This window comes from Podarcis pityusensis, assembly GCF_964106645.2.
Source record: "Podarcis pityusensis genome assembly, chromosome: 6".
Taxonomy (NCBI): Eukaryota; Metazoa; Chordata; class Lepidosauria; order Squamata; family Lacertidae; genus Podarcis; species Podarcis pityusensis.
In genome coordinates, this window is record NC_138030.1 from 30,576,016 (window position 1) to 30,592,803 (window position 16,788).

The 16,788-nt window shown below is 41.8% G+C and overlaps 1 protein-coding gene across 4 annotated transcripts in view; it reads left to right on the forward strand.

The window, feature by feature from the left end:
* The first annotated feature begins 6,523 nt into the window (after positions 1-6,523).
* The window catches only part of NDRG3 (NDRG family member 3), a 52,035-nt gene continuing 41,770 nt past the window's right edge, over positions 6,524-16,788 (forward strand). For 2 of the 4 annotated variants that reach the window (XM_081010387.1, XM_081010389.1), the window contains exon 1: positions 6,524-6,655. The gene's annotated coding sequence lies outside the window, so the exon portion shown is untranslated. The remainder of the gene's footprint in view (positions 6,656-16,788) is intronic. The other 2 variants (XM_081010386.1, XM_081010388.1) reach the window with 1 other exon arrangement.

Here is a 16,788-nt window from a genome sequence, read left to right on the forward strand (position 1 = left end):
GAAGGCTGGTGGTTGGAGCCCACCCAGGATGGCTGTGCGCAGGATTCCTGCATTGCAGGGGGTTGGACTAGATGACCCTCAGGGTCCCTTCCAACTCCACAATTCTAATCTATGTGCAGTATGGACAGGTCCACCAGCTTCCTTTTTTTGCTTACATGATACTGTGTAACTCATTAGAACTGGCACCGATAGAAGCCTGTTTTACATAACCTTGATTTTGTAAATTTATTTTGCCAGTCTTGGTTGTAGGTTTGCAGCCCTCACAACATGGCTGTTTCTTACATTGCATTCCCCTCCTCCCTTTTATCTATTTTAAAATTAATTACCATTCTCTTTTCCTGGAGGCAGTTTGCTTAATTAGGCATAGGGTTAACAAACTAGGTTAATGCGGACAGCAAAAACACTCTCCACTTCAGCCAAATCCAGGCAGCCTTGTGTTGCGAATATTCATAGTTCTCCTGAACTAGAATGAAATCCTAGAACTCACAGTCTCTTTGTTTTACTGCTTATGCATCCAGAAAAATAAAACTGACCAAAGAACATACCAAATTAATTCACATCCCTTATCTTTAGACTCTCATTCTTACAGATAGCACACATACTATCATTATAGTTTCTAAAAACAGGCTTTGTTATTATTTTGCAGAGTAGGGAGAAGCTCCGAACATTATTTTGGTTTAGTTTTTGAATAGTTGATTTGGTATGCCTTCGAATCAATGGCTAAACAATACATCATCGCTAGTGAAAAGGACAACAGTCATATGACTTATCTGCATGCTTTGACAGTAAGGAAAGTATGATTGAACGCCACCTGTGCTATAAATTGCCATGGAGTTAGTGTGAAATAAATTGCTGTTCCTATCTCTACAGAGTCCCTGCATTGCATTTTAAAAACTAAAATAATAATCCTTAAGATTTTACCTTTAAGTAATTTTTACTTCATAGGAATAACACCATAGCTTTTCTACTGGTTAATTAAACCTGCAGTCCACACTTGCTAGAGTCGCATTGAAGTCAACAGGGATTACTTCTGATTAGGCACGTATAGGATTGTACTGTAACCGTTCAATACATTTGTTGAAACCATGACTGATTCCAAATCCAATGTAATCACTCAGCCAACAAATTTACCTCCTAGGGCAATGCCTGCCCTTGTTGAGTTTGGGTTCCCATGATTTTTCACAGTGGAACATGTGGTTTGGCAGCTTTGTTCTTTACTGCTGTTGGGTATGTTGATTTCACCTCTGCCCACTAATTTAACAGTGCATTCAAATCTGGGAAGGATTACACTATTTCATACTCACTCAAAGTGCTATGTGCATTTTATTGTTCTACAACTGCAACTATGTTGAGCTGTGGGGATGGGGGGAATCCCGCCTGATCTATAAAGTTAATGTTACTGTTTGGTCACCTGGTCCTCATCTGACCTGCATTCATTACAGTTACACTACATATACAGTGGTACCTCAGGTTACATACGCTTCAGGATGAGAACAGAAATTGTGCTCCGGTGGTGCGGCGGCAGCAGGAGGCCCCATTAGCTAATGTAGTGCTTCAGGTTAAGAACAGTTTCAGGTTAAGAACGGACCTCCAGAACGAATTAAGTACTTAACCCGAGGTACCACTGTTTAGGGCTATGTGTTTTTATAGTGGTATGGCAACTCTCCTGTGTTTGCCTTGTGTATAAGGGGACTCCACTAGCCATGACATTCTGTACATAGTTTTAAATTTAGAAATCTTCAATAGTAATCACTCTGGAGTAAAATAAGCTTGTAAATAATACTGCTGCTGCAGCTCAGCTGGTGACAGCAAAAAGCCATTGACCCTTTAATCCTTTCTAAACAATCCTGTTCTGTTTGTAGGTCAGGCAATAAATGAGGCTTCCTCAGCCTAGTGTTACAGATGATCACTAATATGGAGAGCATTCTGGCTGTCCTGAGAAAATTCTCTGAAATGGCTGTACTACTTGAGAAAATGAAATCCTAGAACTACAACCCTCTCTACATATGCAAATCCATATTATACCGTGTTGGATCTGAAATTGTTCCTCACCCCTCAAATTTAGACTTTCCATTCTGGAACTTTCTCCAACAGGCTGCCCTCCCAATGTTGTATTTGGCTGGGGCTGATGGGATTTGTAGTTCCATAACATCTGGAAGTCACCAAGTTGGGGGAACACCATTTTTAATTTCAGCACCTAGTCAGGTCCTACGAAAAGTTCACAAGCAGAACATGATCATGATATCTATCTCCTGGTAACATTTTGTTTATTTGTCTTTGTCTTAAACTTGCTACATATCAGCTTCAATACAGAACTTATTTTGAGAATGAATATTCCCACTCCTATGCATCACAAAAATATACATTTTTGTTCTTTGACACATGTTAACCTCATCCTCAGCCCATTTTATCATCTAATACTTTATTTGATTTCCCTGTTTTATATGAACGCCTGCTTCAATTGTTGTTCTCTAAAGCAAACCTTCTCTACCCTGCCCCAAACAACTAAAAAGAAATATTAAATTCCTTAGGGCTCGGTTTGAGCCATGACTCAGTCCTGAAAAATCAACATCAAGGTTTGACAAAGGGATCTACGAAACAATATAATGAAGAAGGGTGCCTATGTTTCCAAATACGTGAAGAGGACATTGTCCTTGAAGGCTGCAATCATATGATTAGCTTCTTGTGAATAAGTCTCATGGGGTTTACTTCCTTGTAAACATTATACGGTCCAGATGAATGAGTAATTTGAGGGAATCTTGGTTGGCTCCTGTTTTGCTAGCCTTGCAGTGGCAGCTAAACCATACTTTCCCCTTTGTACTGCATCTTACTACCACAGCAGCCTTTATCATCCTTCCACCCCATCAATTGCATTCATTAATTCCAACTGCATTCCAAAAAGCACTGCTGCATCTTTCATTTTAGCACGCCTCACCCAGCAAACTCTCTCCCATCTACCCAGGGGTGCAAGGATTTCTGAAATGCAATTGTTTAACAATAGAAAGCCGGGTGCAGAGACAAAAGAAAACTGAGTGTACAAGTACTCTTGACTTTAAGAAGGCTGATTTCAAAAAGCTTAAGGAACTACTGGGTGATATCCCATGGTCAGAAATACTCAAAGAGAAGGGGGTCCAAGATGGGATTGGAGTTTTGTTTTTTTTTTTTTTAAATTATATTTATTGGAAAAAAAATTTTTTTAAAGTTACAAAAGAAACACAAAGTAGAAAAAGAGAGAAACAAGCCACTTCCAACCATACATATACAAATTCAAAATAAGAAAGAAAAAAACAAAAATACACCACAAACATTTAAAAACATTTAAAAACAAATCCATTATTCTCAATTTCTCAACTGTCATTACCCTCTTTCCTTGACCTCCTCCTCCTCCCCTTCCTTGTATCCTGTTTGTTAATTGTCACAGCAAATCCTTTCCATATTCCATAATATTCTGTCATTACATTACCTTAAACTATTTTAATCTTATCTTACTATAAAAAAACCTTGAGACTTAAAACTTAAATCTTATTTTTACCAACTTCTCATAACCATAATATTCTTGCATAATTCTTTAAACATTTTTACTAAAGCCAAGTAATTTCATTCCAACATTTTCTAACATTCATCAATTTTATAAAACAGTCCTAGTAGTGAAAAAGAGAAATAAAAACAAATCCAATCTTCATCCAGCGTCCCTTCCTCCTGGTCCCGGGTTTTGTCAGTCCTTATTATCCCATCGATCTGGCGCATTAACCTGGTAATCTTATATCCGAGGCCCTTAAGTCCCTTCCATGTCCCTTCCGCGGCTCTTCTTCATATTTATAGCTGTATTTCCTTTGTCTCCTGCTCCTTTCACTCATGGGAACTCCAACTTAGCAATATTTTTGACCCTTCTCGACAGATCAGCCCCTTTTCCATAATCGACGCTAAATTCCATGTGGTATTTAAAAACATGTTTCAGAATCCCTCCAAAATTAAGAGCCCCCACAATCCCAAACATCTCACGGCCCATTGCCAGACTTGAAAAGTCCAAACATCCCTGCATAGGAGGGTCTATCCAACCCCCCATTTCCAAACCAAACCAAACTTTTTCTTTCCAAATCTGGCTTTTTCCAAGTTCATTTGTCAAATCCGAAAGCTCATATTCCTGTAGGGCCTGTTCTGTAAGGACACACTCCAGATTTAATTCCTGGGTGGGCTCCACATATTTTCCCACTGCCTGTTCAAAATTTCTAATCGAATCAGCCATCAAATTCGTCTTCTCATGTAACTGTTCCAGTAGGGCATTTGTTTTATAGAAAGCACACAACAGAGCTTCTGAATACATTGTCCTGAAGGTCAGGTGTCTATTCCCACGATTGTAATCTGTAACAGGTGCCAGCTCCCAGGAGTTGGTTACAGTTTCACAGTCTCCCTCTAGGGGGAAAACTTCTATTTAATCTTTCTTTTAAAGACAAGTCTAGCAACAGTTTCCTTTTTTTCAGATATTTTGTCAATATTTGTTCCTTTAAGATGCGAAAGGAAACAATGGAATCACTATGTTCCTCTTCTTTTAGCTATCTGTCAAAAGCGCTTGTTTCTGGTCACTGAGCTTCAAACGTCAGTCCTGACACCCCGCTCCAGGATCAGGACGGTGGAAAGTTACTTTACTTTAAACTCACTTCTGCAGGTTTAAACAGTCCAGAAAAGATCCCCCTTCTTCTCCTGCTGCCGAAGGGGGGTTCAACAATTTTAAATGATGAAAGCCAATCCTTTAGAGGCGATTTTCTGAGCTCTAGTTTACGTTGTCTTTGCTTTATTCTGTCTACAAAGAAACGGAAGGCTGACTTCCTGTTTAGACCTTCCCGTTTCAGTACCAAATTGAAGTAAAATTTTTAAGTCCAATTCCTTTCTGCTCACAAGTCCTTATTTAAAGTCCAATTGTTCAAAGTTTAAGTACTCACGGGTGCTTATTTTAGAAGCCAATTTGTCCCAGGAAAAAGGCAGCGCTCTCCGGCAACAGCTGTGCGGCTTCGCTCCACGGAAATAGCAGTTGACTCACACCACCGCGCCACTTCCCCCTCTTTGCTTCGGAGCCCGTTAGTGGGTTCCTTTGCGGGTTGGGGGGGCGCTAAGGGTGCCCGCCGAGTCCCATGGTCACAGGCTTCATCCGCCTGTGATTTTTAAAAGGGTCCCCGCTTCGCCATAGCAGAGAAGACCCGTTTCGCGCGGAGCTAGTCCCTCCAATTCAGAGGGAGTCCGCCATTGCCGATGGCGCCACCCCGGAAGTGCCGATGGGATTGGAGTTTCTTAAAGGTGAAATATTGAAGGCCCAAATGCAGACAATTCCAACAAGAAAGAAAACTGGGAGGCACCTAAAGAAGCCAGTGTAGTTGCATGAGCTTACAGATGAGCTGAGATTTAAGAAGGGCATGTATAAGAAATGAAAGAAAGGGGAAATCAATGAAGGAAGAGTATACATGAGTTCCCAACAGTTAAAGGGAGGTCAGGTGGGTCAAAGCTCAGAATAAGCCTAGGCTTATTCTAGAGGTTAAAATTAAAGAGAGGTTAAAATTAAAAAATCAAAAGGTTTCTTCTGCTATGTTCAAAGCAAGAGGAAGAATAAGCAAGTAGCAGGTCCTCTATGTGAAGACAGAAAAATGCTGTTGGGTGACAGAACTGCTCAACACTTACTTTATTTCTGTCCTCACTCAAAAGGAAAGCAGTGCCCAACCTGGTGATAACAGAATAAATGACGCAGGGAGGGAGCTGCAGCCCAAGATAGGAAAAGTAGTAAGGGAACACCAAGCTACTTTAAATGAATGCAAATCTCCAGGGCCTGATGAGCTGCACCCAAGGGTACTAAAGGAGCTTCTTGGTGCAATCTCAGAGCCTCTGCCTGTAATCGATGAGGATTCTTGGAGAACAGGTGAGGTCCCTGCAGACTGGAGGTGGGCAAATGTCCCCCATCTCCAAAGGCCTGTCAGCTCTACAAAAACAAATATTGGCAGACAGGTACAAAGCCTCAAAGAATCATGAAAACTGTTGTATGACACAGCAGAGATGGGTTGGTCCGGTGCTGCTGTTGTAACTGCAGCACCGGACCAAGTCAGCCTGTCAATATGCTTGGCAGGGGCTGTTGCCTGTGGGGGGGGGGGCCGGATAGCGCCCCTGGGGTAGAGGGATCTTGAGCCCCACCCCCAAAGTTAACATCTCTGAAAGGAACAACAAAAATTACTTTCCCTATGCTATTAGACTGCATAAGTGAAGAAAGATTAGTGCAACAGGGGATGGAAGGATGGTGAACTTTACTAAATAAACAAATCCCCGAGCTCAGTAGAAACATGTTCTAAAATGCTCCAAATGCACCTGACACCTTGCGTTTCTACCAAAGCGCAACTGTACCTCTTGCAAGTACTAAAACCCACCCTAAACGCCGCTGACAACCCAACTCCTTCCCCTCCCCGATTTCCCTCCAAGCCGAACGAGCAATATTCTTTTGTGGTCCTAAACATTGACGCGACTCTGCGCTTGCGCGAGAGCTGGGGCACTCGCACCGAGGCGCAGCGCGCCTGCGTAGTCGCTTCCCCACACATGCTGGCATTGCTGCTGCTACTGGGAGAGGCAGCTGCAGCGGCTCAGTTTCACCTGCGCGGCCGGGTCTTCTTGGGAGGAGGAGGTAGGTGGCTGCTTCTAGGCTGTGTTTTGCGCTGCTCGCTCTGGTGCCTCCGCGCCCGCTTTGCTTGCTGTGGCTGCTTCCCTTGTGCTTTGGCGCTGGGGCGGCGCTTGTTGTGCTTTCGGAACTCCTCGGGTAGCGACTGAGGCGCGACGCCTCTTCCCCTCCGGCCGGAGTATTCCGTGTCTTCCGCTCCCTAGTCTCCCTTCGCTTCCATGCCTCTGTCCCCGGAGAAAGCTGGCGGGAAGGTCTCGGCCTTGTCCTCCCTTTCTCTCCGTCCTCCCGGAGACAGCATTGAGGCGCGCTTTGGGGAGGGAGGGGTGCGGGTGTCCTCCTAAGCGGGGGGCTACCTGTCGCTTTGCTTCCTGCTCTTGCTGTGCATTATTGGGGGCTCTGCATCCTGGGCCCCTTCGGGTGATGCAGGTTTGCACCGTGCCCGCCTCAGCTGTGGGAGCTCAGCCCGCCGCCCGAGGGCAGGGTGGGGGGAGTGCAATGCAGGGAAAGGAGAAAGGACACCTAGCGGATTGCTCGTATCCGACCACCAGTTAAGTTAGAGTAAACGGCGTCGTAGTAGACTCTCCCTGGGAGAGTTACTTGGAGAGGATACGGAGGGTCTACGGTGCTGCTTTAACTCGAGCACTGTAGGGAAAGGGAAACTGCCTGGGGATCGAGTGAACAGTTTAAGGCTGCGATCCTAAATAGGAAGCCCCGTTGAACTTCCGGCTAAATGTTCATTTGGGATCGAGCTGTGAATCTCTCTAGCATAGGCAATTCCAGCAAAGGGTGTGTTTTTTGCGCCTTGCGCGGGCCGTTTTCACTCTTTCCTCCATTTTCTCCGGTGTGCGTGCGTGTGCTGTTCTTGTTTTTCTTTGGAGAAAGAGGGAAATGTGCCGAAGGCTATTCATATAAACAGAAGCATTTGTGCCGTTTGCAGGCAATTCCAGGAGAGTTAATGAGCAGCCGCGCTAGGCTTCCCTGCTTGCCGGGAGGATTAATAGTTTTGAGTGTTTTTCCATTCAGATTTAACTACCGTTGTATCTAGACTGGGCTGTCTTCGCATGGTTCAGAAATTGTCATTTTAACCGATGGAAGCTCCTTACTAGTTAAAACACACACTGCAGCCGTATTGTTAGCGGGTAATCTTTCCCACACGTACATAAAAGGAGGCAGCCCCTTGCCTTTTGTGATGGCCTCCTTAGTTACTGTTTTTATTTTTATTTTTGAAGGTGAGGGATTGTTATATGTTTAAAATGTGTGTGGGGGGGGTGCTAGTGTATTTCACTGAAGGTAATTCCCCATAATTGAAGTAACTGTCCTATTCAACAGATTAAATAAGGCACTGAGGAAATATTTTTTGAAGCTGGTTAATAAACATGTTTCATATAGTAGAGGAAATTGCTTCTATGTTGCTTAATTCAAGAGATGTTTCTCTTTGGAGAGCAGCTGTGCTTTAAATCTAAATTAAAATCCTAAATTTGCACATGGGATTGATTGCTGTGTTGTGCCAATTACCAGTTACAAGTTGGTTTAAGTGGTAACTAAATCATCTCTAACATATGTATGATAAGTAATTGACTGGTGCAGATATTTAAGCATGCATCTCTGTGATGCCTGCTCTGTGATGTCCCAAGGGCCATAGGAAATATAGGAGCCTCTTGGCCATGGTTGAAGATAGAGCTTGATGTCCAATCCTGCTCCTCTACTGTTACCAGAAATTAAGGGGGTTCCTTTTGATGGCCCAACTCCCCAGGTTCATTACCTGTCAAAGATGAATGAGCTGAGGCAGAAATCAAGCGAAGGCAATGAGCACTTTTCTGGTAATACCACCACCACAGAAAGCCAGCAATGCCTTGTCCCAAGTGACTTTGAAATCCCCAAGATTGGTAGTGCTGAAAGGGACATATTAAAGGTTGTTCGTTCGGAGACATGTCAGGAGAGGACCAGAAAATCAGCTGGCTCTAAAGTCCTCGTGTGTATCCCCCCCAGACATAGAGACATTTTAGACCAGGTCTCCTTTTCCTTCATTGTTTCCAGTGAGAGGGTAAATGTAAAGTAAACTTCTACCTGCCAGTGTGATCCAGACAAAACAAAGGATGGTCTATTAAACCACCTTTGGATTCCCCTGCTACTTTTAGGGACACACCTTTAATTGCCCTCATGCTGCTTCACTATCAATTGTTTGTAATCCTACGCATACATACACATTCCATGGAAATAAATGAGACATAATTAACTAAAAACAGTGTTTCAAAGTAGGCCATCAACTACTTTTAATATTCTTAATCACTCTCTCACCTATATGTAATACTTTTTGCAAAAATGATCTGGATATCTGAGTTCTTTTGTGGCTCAAGATGCTGCTTATTTTCTTTAAGGCTAGTGCCCTATATGGATGGGGAAAGCTAGATACTTTACTTGGCTACTGAAATGTTAAATGCTAGTTGTACTCTACAAAAATAATCTGATATGGAAATGTTCATACAGGTTACTGTTTGTGCGACGATAGATATATACATGGAACTTTATAAACAAGTGGATTCTTGCACCTAGTAGGTCTTCCCGCCCTGTAAGAAATTGTTTGGATATTGGCACACTGAGCTTCTAAGGTGGAAAAAACCCAGTCAATCCTAAATATGTCTTTTCAGAAATGCGTCCTGATTAGTTCAGTGGAAGTCGCTGGAACTTAACTTCTGTGTAAGTGTGTATGCAGTCTATGTGAAATGAGCTGGAGAAAAGTTCTCATAACTATCTAAGCCAGCCTTCCCCAATCTGGTGCCCTCAATAGCTTTTGGACTACAATTCTTAATTATTCCAGGCCATTGGCCAAGCTGACTGGAGCTCATGGGAGTAACAAGGGTGTACCTAGGGTTGGCCCTCACCAAGGGTGCAAAAATTGTGCCTCTCCACTCTGGCTTGGAGTGACTAGGAGCCCGCTGTTCCACATGCTCCCTAGGCACCTTGGTGGAGCTCCTTGCCAAGGGCACAAGGTGTTGGTTGGGCGGCGATTCAGCTCCTTTCCAAGAGTGCATGGGAGCCTATGTACGCCTCTAGGAGTTGTAGTCTGAAAAAATATTGAGAGCACCAGACTGAGAAAGGCTGATCTAAGGTTGTGCTTCTGAGCTTCGTACAAACACTTGTTGATACTAGGTAAAGGAGAATGGAGGTGCACTTTTTGGACAGCAGAACCCAATTCCTTGGATTGGTAAGGCTTTTCGTAATGCATGTTGCTCTGTGCTCTATTACTTTGTGTCTTCCCTAGTGGATAAATTTCCAGCCAGTGCTTCAGTAGCAAGAAAGAGTGATGGAGTTCTGAACAGTGGAGGATGGTGTAACCTGATTGTACATCATACATAATTTTGATGGGAAATTAAAGCAATCATACATTGATAACAGACCTAGGCTCTGTAGAAATTAATCACCTCTTCTCACCTCTGTTGAGGTATGAAAATATAATAATTACAATTGAACTGAACACTTAAAGCCACGTCTTGTAATCTCTTCATACGTGATTATTTAAAACAGGCTCAAATATGTTTACAAATTTGTAGCTGTTGATTCTCTGAAAATAGGAGACTGCTGTTCAGAAGCTTTGCTGCAGGGATGATTCAGTATAAATAAGTTGGCAATGGTACATTTTCTTCATTGTAAGCAGGATAATCTCATGAAGGGTATTTCTACAGGTCACTTGCATGGTTTATGACCTTGACTGCAGTAAAAGCATACTAACAGCTCTCATTTCTCCTATTTTTTCCCCTAGTCCAGAAGTCTCCCTTCCTTATATTTGTGTTCTCTATCCATTTCTCATCATTTTAGTTTACACGTTCCAGAGTAAGCTTGACCACATTTATTGGATTTCATGCTAATTGGAAGCCAACCCTCTTGCTACTGCTCCTGGTGTTAATAGCCAAAATCAGATCACAATAATGTTTAGCTACTGCAAGTAATGGCTTATTTTATCTTCCAGTAACCAGCAAGTATTTTCAGCATGGCATGCTAAGCTTCTGGTGACTTTGAGATAAGGAATAATATTCACTCTTAAATAGAGATCTTAAATGAGTTTTCAGAAGTAAACATAATAAAGGCACTTAGCAAGAGGAGAACACCATACTCACTTCATTATTTTTCAACCTACAAAAAAATGAAATCACTTGCTCTTGAACTGACAAATGTATCAGGCTAGTTCTCAAAGCTACCAACTCCCATGGGTTGTTTTCTTCCTGCATGTAAAGCATTTTTGGGATCCTGCTGTTCTTAAAGTATAAGTGAGATGAAGGCTTCTCCTTTCTCTTCTGTCTCCCATTATTGGATTCCAGATGTGGCGTTGACCAGTAAGTGTATTGAGCTGGGAAACAAACATGCTACCTTGCCCTTCTCGGTCAGCTTTCACATGAGGCACCAAGTACTGTATTTTTTGCTCTATAAGACTCACTTTTCCCCTCCTAAAAAGTAAGGGGAAATTTGTGTGCGTCTTATGGAGCGAATGCAGGCTGCGCATCTATCACAGAAGCCAGAACAGCAAGAGGGATTGCTGCTTTCACTGCGCAGCGATCCCTCTTGCTGTTCTGGCTTCTGAGATTCAGAATTTCCTCCTCCAAAAACTAGGTGCGTCTTGTGGTCTGGTGCGTCTTATAGAGCGAAAAATACGGTAAGTCCTTTTTATAAGCTGGTGCTTTTTGTCAGCTTATAAAGGGCTTAAACCTCTGCTCTCATCTTACTTTCTGAGAGGGAAGAGAGAAAAGGCAGCCCCCACTTCTATTTAAAATAGTTGCAGCAGCCTGCCAATCCCGCTTAACATGTTGTGTTTCTCTCCAGTATTCTGATTCTCAGATTTAGTTCTGCTATGCTGTGTCCCTGTGAAGTCTTAATCTAATAAAAAATCTGGATTTATTTACAAAGAAGGAATATTCAGCACATTAAGAATTGTTACATCAGGCACTTAAAGAATGCATTTGTTGCAGAAAAACATAGTATTAAAACCACCCTGAGACTTGCGGGTATAGGGCGGTATATAAATTCCAGTAATACTAATATTAATACTAAATAAAAAACCCAGTGAACCCATATTTAAACAGATTTATAAAAACCTTCATAAGACATTATGTATGGAAAAAATAGTCGCTTAGAAGTGTGAAAGAAGGAAGCTTGTTGCCATGAAATGAAGCACAGGTTAGTATAAAATAATAAGAGCTTATATTAAAACAAAAACTCTGATGACACATGACTAGTACTGGCAGTGGTGACAGATTAACACGTGTCCAAAAGATGCACGATTGTGCACGGCGCCAAAGCTGGAAGTGACCCTAAAACGTGGTAGGGGGTGGGGTGGAGCGAGCTTATACGTGCTCAGAGAGCAGAACTCCTGCACAGTTGACCGTACTGTGAATACCCCAACACCATAAGTTTGAGAGTGGAGATTAAACTGTATATTGGTGACTCCATTCCTTTGGAATTAATGTAGTTTACATTGCAAGACCTCAAAGCCTCATCATAATTTTGAACATGTTGAATTTGCAGGTCCTTGGCTATCTTACCTGGCCATGCTGGGTGGGGCTGATAGGAGTCAAAAACATCTGAGGGCTCCAGGTTAGAGATGACACTAAACCTAGCTGGTTCATGGACAGTGCTGCTCAGAGACTTCTCAACATGAGATGAGTAACTGCTACTGTAAATATATCCAAATGCGCACACTAGCTCTAGTATAGACAGTACTCGTTGTTGTTGTTGTTGTTGTTGTTGTTGTTTCTATCCCACCTCAAGGTAGCTTAGAGATAAAAACAAGCACTAATAGCACAAGTAAACAATAATTAAAAAACAATTAAACAGTGACAGAATTATATAAAATCTATTAAACCCATACAAAAAATCTTATTCTAACCTCAAAATTCTAGGCTGCCAGCCATATAAGCTTTCTCTGCTTCTAGCCATAGTTGCCAGTTCATTAAAAAGTTCTCAGTGACTTAAATGGACATAATGTCTTGTACACACACACACACACACACACACACACAGAATTATGTACAGAGATGATAGAAAATCTCATTTGTTAGATGGTCTCTGCATTCACTGATCATTGTGCTGTTGGCCTGGATATTCTGAGGACTCTCCTGGTTCTATTGGCTGTGGTTCCCTGACTTAAAGGAGGCAGGGAGAACTAACTGGGAGTTTGCACACTTTTGGAAGAAGCATTTACGCTGAAAAAAATGTTATGACGACAACAATAATGTTGTCGACAACAGAAATGTTGTGTTCTGCTCTAATAATATTTCCCCCCTGCAAGTGCCCATTCTCTCTAATCAAAATACTGTGTATTGTAATACGAAGAGGTAAATTCAGGGCTGTGTGTGTGCCTTTATTCTGTCCAAGTGCAGAATCTGGTTGTGGGAACAGAATTTAGCATCCTTAATTTTCATTTTAAAAACAGGTTTTGAACTGAGTGTATAAGATTTTGTATGTTCTCAGGAAAGCTCTTGTAGTGAATTTAAGTTTGAAAAGATACATGAAAATCTAGGAGAAACATAAGGATATATAATTATGGCATTACAAAGGGATAATTGTTTTTCCCACGGAGAGAGAACTATATATAGTAGTCTCTTACCTACATACACAAACATTGTATAATCCTGGTAGACAGCTTGCTTCTAATTTCAAGAGCAGCTATTCATTTTCCCCCAAATATTTAATCTACGTCTTTTGATATTTATAAAACACCCAACTAGGTAAGAAAAAGACCCTGCTGGCCATTTGATTTTCTGAACAGAAGGCACTGCAAGCAACAGTAAATGTATCTTATGTGAAAGATATTGAAAGATAAGCTTCCAGGTGGAGCAAATGAGTTATGATTGATGCACGCTTCTTTGACTGTGACTTGAGTTTACATTTATCCAATCCATCTAGGGTTAAAGAAATCAACTTTCCCAGTATACTTGCTGACATCCTGATTTGCATCGATAGTTCCACTTACTTTAGTTTATAATAAATCCCTAGTTATTTTTCTTGAATTGCTACCTTCAGCAATCTAGGGGATGAACATGCTCCCTCTAATAATTCATCGAAATCTGTCATCTTTAGCACAGACAATGTAGTGCTTCCTCCAGTACCACCTGTCCTTTCCATTCTGGGGACCTTGTATTCAGTTGTTGGCATTGCCTGCACCATTTTTCCACTGCCTTCCTACATTTCCTATATAGTGGGCATTTATTTCAATTTACACTCATTCATCCTTCAAACGCACTGCCCAGGCTTGCGCCCCAGGAGGTCATTTCAGTGCTACTAACACAGCAGTTTAACTTCACACACACACACACACACACACACACACACACACACCACAGCACCACCACACACTCCATTGTCTCTTGAGGCAGAAGGATGCCTACTTCAAAATAATTATATTTAATCACTTGCCACTAGGTGGCTTCTTGTTCCCAACAAGTTCTGTAGTAGTACAGTGGTACCTTGGTTCTAGAACGGCTTGGCTCCTGAACACCGCAAACCCGAAAGTAAGTGTTCTGGTTTGTGAACGTTTTTTTGGAAGCTGAACGTCTGAGGTGGTTTCCGCGGCTTCTGATTGAGCGCAGGAAGATTCTTTAGCTAATCGGAAGCCATGCCTTGGTTTTTGAACGGATTAAGTTAGACAACCAAGGTACCACTGTACAGAGGTAGTCCAGTGAAGATCAAGGGCAGTAATCATAGAATTGTGATCAACCTTAGCTGTTCCTCACAAGCCTGCCCACCTCACAGTGCCTCTATATTGCAGCTCCAGCACTTAAAGCAAAAAAAAAGGTGGGGGCTTTTACTCAGCAGACGTGAACCTGGCTGTTAAATGAAATAAAGAGATAGGAAGTAGAACTAGCAAGAGTGGAGCAAGAAAGTGAATTGGGTTGTTTTTATGACCAGGTCTGCATCAGTTTAATGAAATGTATATATTGTATGGTTTTGGTTGTACATGAAAGAGTGTTGACAGGTCATAGGCCACTGTGGAACAGAATGCTGGACAAGACGGGTATTTAGTCTGATCACACACAACCACACACAATGTATTTTGCAGACTGGATTATGTGTACCTGTCTTCTACAAGTTTGAAGATTAAAATACCTTGTATTGTTCAGGTTTTACAGTTTAAGGTGGGTACAAGGTACATCAGAAGTCAGACTTGTGGGTTCTTTGGAGTCCTATGTGTTGGGCGTTTGTTAAAGGAATTGTGTACTCATGTGGTTGGTGGGTGGTTGATGGAGGGCCCTGGGTGGGAGACAGGGAAATGTTGGTCTCCTAGGATGAGAGGCTGGGAGGAAAAAGGAGGGACCACAGGTGACAGCTGGGAGAGGTTGCTACCTTCTGTGGTGGTGGGCACTGAGAACAGCCTCTAGGAGAGGACTCCGTATTTTACTTGTTCTGTTTCTTGTTGCTGTTTTGTAGCTGTTATTGTATTGTGAAAAACTTTAATAAAAAAGTATTTTTAAAAAGCAAAACTCGGACTTATGACTTGTCTTCCTCAGACAAACCACAGACCGCACATAAGGAACAAACTTTGGCTACATGGTCTGAAGCAAGGCAAACTAGGAGCTTGGGTTTGGACATAACACTCAGCCAAACTATGGCTTAGCTGCAGGTTGTGTAGCAGCAGCAGCAGCAGCAGAACTGAGGGAGGAGTGAAGTGGCCATAAATTTTGCTGTGACCACCTGTGTGGTTGTGGATTCATGCTGGGACGTGGTTCGGCTTAGTGATACACGTGAACCAGGCCTTTGATTTGTAGCTGAACTATGTTGACAAATGAAATTTTCCACTCTATGTTCTGCTCCCTTGTGGGGTTGCAGGTGTTTACAAGCTGCTACTGTAACTGAGTAAGAGCTTTTTTCCTAACAGGCAGAACAATCTTGGTGGTTCAACATTCCCTTTAATATTCCTGATCATTTGTATGATGCAATCATTATTTTGTCTCTTTTATCAAGGACTCTAGTTTTTGCTTTTTAAAGCCCTGCTCCTAAACCTCTGGCTTGTTTGTTGGTAGATAAATTCTTTCAGTATTGTGTATGTTTTTATTTTGGTTTTTTAAAAAACAATTTTTTTATGTTTAACTTCTCTGAGACTTTTTGTAAAAAAATACCATTATTATTATTATTATTATTATTATTATTATTATTATTGTTGTTGTTGTTGTTATGCTATCCTAAACTAGAACATCTTCCTCTTTGTGCAGTATACCAAATAATTCAGTGCATTTTTCAAGAGTGGTGCAAAGTTGGTGACACAACTTTAACTATTGGGTAGGTGTAATTACTCCAGAAAACATTAACTGTAAACTGTTAACAGGACTAATCTGCTTGTCTTTCTGTGTCAGAATAGCTTAGTTGGTAGAGCATGAGACTCTTAATCTCAAGGTCGTGGGTTCAAGCGCCACATTGGGCAAAAAAATTCCTGCATTGCAGGGGGTTGGACTAGATGACCCTCATGGTCCCTTCCAATTCTACAATTCTGTGAGCTAATGACTCTGATGTTTGCATTTGTTTCCACCAGATTTAGGGAGGTATCCAACAAAATAGTTCCATTAGTGCAATAATAATAGAATAATTCTCTCCTCATTCTGGGGTTTTCTGCAACCCAGATTTGGGGAGGCCATTGCAGGAGGAGTAGAGAGAGGAGAAGTTCTGTTGCACAAATGCAAGTTCTTGTGCTAATAGAGCTACTTCATTGGGTATTTCTCCTTTATGTGTCGCTGCTGGCTGATTGTCTAGTGTCTCTTGGTTACCTCTGTAGTCATCCATCACTCATATCTCTAGTGAATAGAGCGTGTCCCTGTGAGATAACAAGCAACTTAAAAATCTTGTCATTGAAGCATTTCCAGGACAGATCTAGGAAAATTCCAGCCAGTTGTTTCAGATGTGATTTCCACTTTGTTTATTTTTATTTTTTAACTTTTCCTCATAGTTCAAAATTTTTATAATTAAATCTTGTGGAGTGCTAGGTGCTGCTCTGAGACGTACCTCCAGATTAAATGTAGCAGCAAGACTTTTTGCTGGGAAAGCCTTCACCGATGTAACTTGCTCCTTTAAATATGCAAAGAGGCAGGTTTCACCTTCTAGAATGGTTCCCAGCACCATTCAGTTTGTCGTTCTGCAGAACTTTGGAATCATTTTTC